Below are 7,429 nucleotides of genomic sequence, written 5' to 3'. Positions count from 1 at the left end.
CAGTGGGTCACGGAGCATCTCCGGAGAACATAAATACGCAGCATTTAGGGTTGGGACCTTCTTTTCAGACATTGCAGCGGGTGGGCGGGGGGGGGTGAAGATGGAATTGGACAGAGATGAAAACATAAACATTGAAAGACAAAGAGAAAAGGGAAGTGGATCATTTGCACATCATGCATCTAGAATTAGACAGATGTGCCGCATCACGACCTCATTCAGCAACGTGAACCCCAGGCATCTCATTTTTCGCCTGGGCAGCTTACAGCCCAGTGGTATGAATATTGATTTATATAACTTCAAGTAATCCCTGCATTCGCTCTCTCTCCGTCCCTCTTCCACCCAAGGCGCACCAGCTTCTCGTTCTCGCCGAGCAAACAGCGGACGATGGCATCTTCACCTAATTATCGTTACTTTTTAGCATGCATTTCATTCATTTGTTCTATATCTCTCTACATCTCTCGTTTCCCTTTCCCGCGACTGTCAGTCTGATGAACGGTCACGACCCGAAATGTCACCCATCCCTTCTCTCCAGAGATGCTACCCGTCCCGCGGAGTTACTCCGGCATTTTGTGTCAATTTTCGCCCAGGAGCGAAGGAATTGATAGATAATCGCCGAGACACTCCGTTCCATTATTTCGTCTCCATTTCAAATTAGCTATTCTGAGTGGTGTGCCGAACCTATATGGATTGAAGTAAATACATAAATAAAAATAATTAAGCAATTCAGAACAACACTGGCTTCTTTTCCGTTCAGAAATATCCCCGAAATATCATTGTAAACGTTTTTTGTTCTTCGTTTGGGTATCGCGTGGACATTTCTTCGTATATTTGTATATTTCCATTATGTAACCCTTTGGTATCGGTTTCATCAACTTGCGTTGAGCGATGTAACTCTAATAGTAACTGTAACCACAACAATTGTAACTGTGTATTCACAAAATGCTGGAGTAACTCAGCAGGTCAGGCAGCATCTCGGGAGAGAAGGAATGGGTGACGTTTCTGGTCGAGACCCTTCTTCAGACTGATGTCGGGGGTGGGACAAAGGAAGGATATAGGTCGAGACAGGAAGATAGAGGGAGATCTGGGAAGGAGGAGGGGAAGGGAGGGACAGAGGAGCTATCTGAAGTTGGAGAAGTCGACGTTCATACCACCGGGCTGCAAACTGCCCAGGCGAAATATGAGGTGCTGCTCCTCCAATTTCCGGCGGGCCTCACTATGGCACTGGAGGAGGCCCATGACAGAGAGGTCAGACTGGGAATGGGAGGGGGAGTTAAAGTGCTGGGCCACCGGGAGATCAGTTGCGTTAATGCGGACCGAGCGCAGGTGTTCAGCGAAGCGATCGCCGAGCCTGCGCTTGGTTTCGCCGATATAAATAAGTTGACATCTAGAGCAGCGGATGCAATAGATGAGGTTGGAGGAGGTGCAGGTGAACCTCTGTCTCACCTGGAAAGACTGTTTGGGTCCTTTGATGGAGTTGAGGGGGGAAGTAAAGGGACAGGTGTTGCATCTCGTGCGGTTGCAAGGCAAAGTGCCCGGGGTTGGGGTGGTTTGGGTAGGAAGGGACGAGTGGACCAGGGAGTTACGGAGGGAACGGTCTCTGCGGAACGCAGAGAGGGGAGGGGATGGGAAGATATGGCCAGTGGTGGGGTCCCGTTGTAGGTGACGGAAATGTTGGTGGATGATATGTTGGATCCGCTGGCTGGTGGGGTGGAAGGTGAGAACGAGGGGGATCCTGTCCTTGTTGCGAGTGGGGGGAGGTGGAGCAAGAGCGGAGCTGCGGGGTGTAGAAGAGACCCTAGTGAGAGCCTCATCTATAATGGAGGAGGGGAAGCCCCGTTTTCTGAAGAACGAGGACATCTCGGAAGCCCTAGTATGAAACACCTCATCCCGGGCGCAGATGCGGCGTAGACGGAGTAATTGGGAGTAGGGGATAGACTTTTTGCAGGGGACCGGGTGGGAAGAAGTGTAGTCCAGATAGCTGTGCGAGTACGTGGGTTTGTAGTAAATGTCCGTCACTAGTCTGTCTCCTGTGATGGAGATGGTGAGGTCTAGAAACGGGAGGGAGATGTCAGAGATAGTCCAGGTATATTTAAGGGCAGGATGGAAATTGAAGTGTATGAAGTCAGTGAGTTCTGCATGGATGCAAGAGGTAGCACCAATGCAGTCGTCGATGCAGCGGAGGTAGAGTTCGGGGATGGGGCCAGTGTACGTCTGGAACAGGGATTGTTCGGTACCGGACAAAGAGGCAGGCGTAGCTAGGGCCCATGCGAGTGCCCATAGCTACGCCTCTGGTTTGGAGGAAGTGGGAGGAGTCAAAGGAGAAGTTGTTGAGGGTAAGAACCAGCTCTGCTAGGCGGAGGAGAGTGTTGGTCGATGGGGATTGGCTGGTTCTACGGTCGAGGAAGAAACGGAGGGCTTCGAGACCATCCTTGTGGGGGATGGAAGTGTAGAGTGACTGGACAAATTATCTGACTTGTAATTATCTCTGTATTCTATAATATAATAATATAATATAATAATATAGTCTCCATTTTAGAGAATAATCAACTTTGCCGACAGTTATTACGCAATTCTATTATTAGAAGTAGCGAACGTGATCTGACTAACTTTGTTAGTTTAAATGAGTGGCACTTATCTCATTTAATTTGCCTTGATTAGGCGTCATATGGTTTCTCTTGAGAATGTACTACTATCGTTATAAAGCAAGCGACCTGTCATACCACTGGCAGGACACGTGGATTATCTCTGGGCATGAACGGGCCTGTAGTCAACCAGGTAGAAAACGTTTTCTACCCTATCCTTGTCATCATTGGTGTTCCTGGTAAGCCATTTATAATTCTCTGCCGATATTGCGCCACCTAGACATTACTGTTAAAAATAGATGTGCTGTTACTTATTGCTTGAGTTACTGAAACAATATTGACACCGAAAATCTAAAATACATCATCGCTTCTATGGCGGGTGGACCCAGTGCCATGCTGACCGGCACATTAGTTCTACGTTATACCAGTGTCTCATTCGCTCCTTGCGCTCGAGGGACAGTTTTGTACGGGGGTTAGTTTACTTGCAACCACGCGGGTATTTCGGATGAGGGGATATTCGGTACCACATGGAGGACACTGACGCGGCCACATGCCGAACGTGTATGGTTCACATAGACCGCGTTGGTCTCTGCTGGGTTCTGTGTTCTATATTCTCCAAGTGTTCCCTGCCCTGTGATCGTCAAGTTATTGGAGATGAGCAATTAATCTATCGATTTGCCGCTGAAGTAGACGATCCCCTGCCACGGCACGTCATATTCACCGGTTCTGTCGGTCGCCGACAAATTAACATGTGCCTGCAGATGTTGTGTGATAACAATATCCAACCGGTGCAGATACTTCTGAATCCATTGGCGCTGTTCACAAAACCAGGGCTGTAGTAATTCTCCATCTCCAAATAAAAGCGGACTGATAGCGAATTGGACAAACACAGCCCCTACGATATCGAAGACGGCAGGTTCGGTCCATCTAGCCTGCGTCGCGTCCAACTACAATTGGTTTCACCGGCTGGTTTTCCTTCTCACACGCTCTCCCCAATTTCCCCAAGTTTTGTGCCAGAGGCCGATTCACTGGCGACAACGTACACAATAACCATAATCATCATAATCATACTTTATTAGCCAAGTATGTTTTGCAACATACGAGGAATTTCATTTGCCATACAGTCATAACAATAAAAAGCAACAGAACGCACAAAATACATTTTAATATGAACATCCACCATACTGACGCCTCCGCACTCCTCACTTCGATGGAAGGCGAACTAAAGTTCAATCTCTCCCTGCTTTGTCCTCCAGCGGTCGGTAGCCTCTAACCTTCGGTTCACGGGACAATACCGTAGCCGGCGACCGGGCCTTCCTCATCGGGGCGATGAAGCTCCTGTGTCTGGGGTTTACCCCATGTCGGCGCTTGTCGAACTTCGTGCATCTTGGAGCTTCCCGACCTCGGTCTCAACCCGAGACTGCGAGCTACTTGATGTTAAAGTTCGCAGGCCGCGGTTGCAGCGCCGTTCCAGGCAAGGCATCGCACGCTCAAATGATAAGTCCACGACCGTGGGGGCTCAAAGACAGTCCCGGGCAAAGCCTTCAGTTCCACGATGTTAGGCCGCAGAGCGACGTGAGATGCGATCCGGAAAACAATCTAATCTCCGGCAAGGTAAGAGATTGAAAATAAATATTTCGCCCGACTCCCTCCCCCACCCCCCACGTAAAACAACCTAGAGAACATTAACACATACTTATAAAACTCACCAAAATTTGTTTTTAAATGGACGAAAATGATAGATAGATCGTAGGCGAGGCTGCCATCCAAGCGCCACCCGATAAGATGACATATGGATGAGTTTACGACCAGCCAGCGGTATTTCGCAAGTAGAAAGACATCGGAGCTCGGGGCCGCAGAGTAGCACAGCTCGTGCTTCTGTCTCACAGCGCCAGAAACCCGGGTTTGATCCTGACCTCCAGCGTTTCCCATTTGGAGTTTGTACGTTTTGTTCAGGACAACGTGCTTCACCCGTCAGCTCTAGTTTCTTCCGCATTCTAAAGATTCTGGAGTTCTGGTTCCTTCGCTCAACACGTCCAGGTTTGAAGGTAAACTGGATTCTGTAATTTATTCCAGGGAATGGATGCGGTTGTTGTAAAAAAAATGGACCTGGTGTGAAGAGGTGATAAATGTTCGGCAGGCCTAGATGTGCCTGGGAACTGTTACCATACCGTGTCAATCAATCAAACAAAGGCAAGGTAAGGCAAGGCATTGAAGGCAAAGCAAGGCAAGGCACTGAATAGAATTCGGTGAAATCAAGGAAAGGCATTGTCGGGAAGGCAAGGCAGGCGTCGATGGCAAGGCTTTGACGGCATCGCGTGGGAAGGCATTGAAGGCAATGCATCAAAGAAAAGGCAGGTTATTGATGGCATGGCATTGAAGGCAAGACAAGGAAAGGCTCTGCACTGAATTTATTGAAGTCACGGCAGGGCCTTGTAGGGGAGGCATGGTAGGCGTTGATGGCAAACCTTTGACAGCAGCGCAAGGGAAGGCATTGAATGCAATGTATTAAAGGCAAGGCAAGTCATTAATGACATGGCGTTGAAGGCACGAGAAGGCAAGACATTGAATGGAATTCATTGGTCAAGGCAAGGCATTGTAGGGAAGGCAAGGCATTGAAAGCAAAGCGAGGCATGGAATGGAACTCATTGATCAAGGCAAGGTATTGAAAGGAAGGCAATGCAGAGCGTTGAAAACAAGGGAAGGCATTGAATTGAATTTATTGAAGGCAAGGCATCGAATGGACGGCAAGGTATTGAATTAAACAATCAATCACGCAGACAAGCCAACGTGCACACAGGTAAAAGATTGAAATTCCACACAAACAATTCCAGTAATCAGTATCGAGCCTTCGACGCTGGAGCTATTAGGTAGCAGCGTTACTGCAGTCCATTTGCTTTGATGGAAAAGGGTGGTATAAATTGTACGCCTTATGAAGCATATCCGGTCGGAAATGAAGGTTAAATGAGGCGTTATTTGGGTGCAACATTTGTAAGTGTGACCATTCCCCTGCCAAACATCTCGATACGAGATGGAGAATCAAATAATCCACTCACTTTCAAACGACGAAGTGTCAAACTAACGTGCTCCTGGAACAATAAAGATGGTCATTATAATTTGGTCTTTTCTACAGCTAACACGTTGGCAATCGTCATTCTCTCGCAGGGAAAGTGCGGCCTCTCAAAATGTATCACCCGCTACCTGGTATCCATGGCCGCAGCTGATCTAATGGTTCTGATCTTCGAGGTAATTCTCTCCGAGATGTCCGGGGCCTATTATCCGTATTCATTCCTGAACTTATCTCACATTTGTAAGCTCCGTATTTTGTTTAATTGTATTTCCATTGATTGCTCTGTCTGGCTAACGGTGACTTTCACCTTAGATCGATTTATCACTATTTGTAATCAGAATTTACGAGCAAAATATTGCACTGAGAAAACTGCGGCTTTGGTGATAAGAGTAACATGTATCTTAAGTATTGTTCAAAATATTCCAATGTATATTTTCCTCGTACCTCTGTACATAATTGACAACGTAGCTTGGTACTGTTGGATACCATCAGATGTCTACACCACATCGACAGGGGCAGTACTTTCCGTGTTCGAATCCATTGTAACCCCAGTTGTGCCAATTTTGCTGATTATTCTCCTCAACGCCCTGACAATCAAACACATTATGCACTCCAACAGAGTGAGGAGGGGTCTCCGACGGGACAAAAAGGACGAGAGCGGCGCGGATCAAGCGGTGGAGAAACGAAGTCCATCATTCCATTGCTGGCCATATCCGGTAACTTTGTACTGCTTTGGATGGTTACCTTCGTGTGTTACATGAGTGTAAACTTCCTAGACGTTAATCTTTTAGGGTCAGATTACAACGACCCATTTACCATTGCAGAACTGTCCGGATATATGCTGAGAGCTCTGAGTGCTTGCACCAACACGTTTATTTATGGGGTGTCCCAGAAAAAATTCAGGGATGAATTAAAAAATGTGATTAAGAGCCCATTCGTTTTCTTTTTCAATTCAATAAAGTGTCTTCAATAGCACGGTGAATCTGAAAATTCCTTTCGAAATTACGTCTTCTGCTACATTGTGTTATTGCACCTTACTCTCCGAGCGGCCGTTCCTATCATCCAGTCAATGTCGACCGTCAGGATAACCCTTTCAGTCAAGTTAACATACGCACACCCATTCAATGTACCCGAAGTCTGTCACAAAATGCCGACGTAACTCAACGGGGCAGGCAACATCTCAGGAGAGGGGGAATTGGTGACGTTTGACGTCGAGACCCTGTTTGAAGAAGGGTCTCGACCAGAAACGTCACCCATTTCTTCTCTCTAGAGATTCTGCCTGTCCCTCTGAGTTACTCCAGCTGTTTGTGTCCATCTTCCGTTAAAACCAGCATCTGCAGCTCCTTCCAACTCATTCAAAGTATTCCTTTGAATTGCACTCAAATGACCATTGATGCTACAACAGCCCTGCGTCATCAGGGTCGGATCATAGAGGAAATATACTCTGTCAACTAATAGAGTCCTTGGTGCGTGGAGAGGATCTGACGCCCACGAGATGAATCCCCGCGGTGGCAGGGAGAACATGCGAAATCCACACCGCATCAAAGGACAGGACCGCAAGGAGGAGTCTGCAGGTGCATCATCTACAGGCAGATAAGGCGGTCATTACACAGTAATGACATTGGCTGTTGCCTGCAATACGTGACACAGCATGGTAATTATCAGGATAGATATCTTGCTCGAATTAAATCTGCAACTAATTGCGCGACGGATAATTTACTGTACTTTAACCCAAGTACCTGCCGATGTTCGTTTAGCAACGAATGCACAAGATGCT

The 7,429-nt window shown here is 47.4% G+C and overlaps 1 pseudogene; it reads left to right on the top strand.

Moving 5' to 3' along the window:
* Nucleotides 1-5,738: 5,738 nt before the first annotated feature.
* On the top strand, nt 5,739-6,625 carry LOC144602925 (uncharacterized; annotated as a pseudogene).
* The last annotated feature ends 804 nt before the right edge of the window (nt 6,626-7,429 follow it).

The sequence above is a fragment of the Rhinoraja longicauda genome, chromosome 19 (assembly GCF_053455715.1).
Source record: "Rhinoraja longicauda isolate Sanriku21f chromosome 19, sRhiLon1.1, whole genome shotgun sequence".
In the NCBI taxonomy this organism is placed as follows: domain Eukaryota; kingdom Metazoa; phylum Chordata; class Chondrichthyes; order Rajiformes; family Arhynchobatidae; genus Rhinoraja; species Rhinoraja longicauda.
Note: the sequence above shows the minus strand (reverse complement) of the source record. Positions and strands in the feature narration are given on the sequence as shown.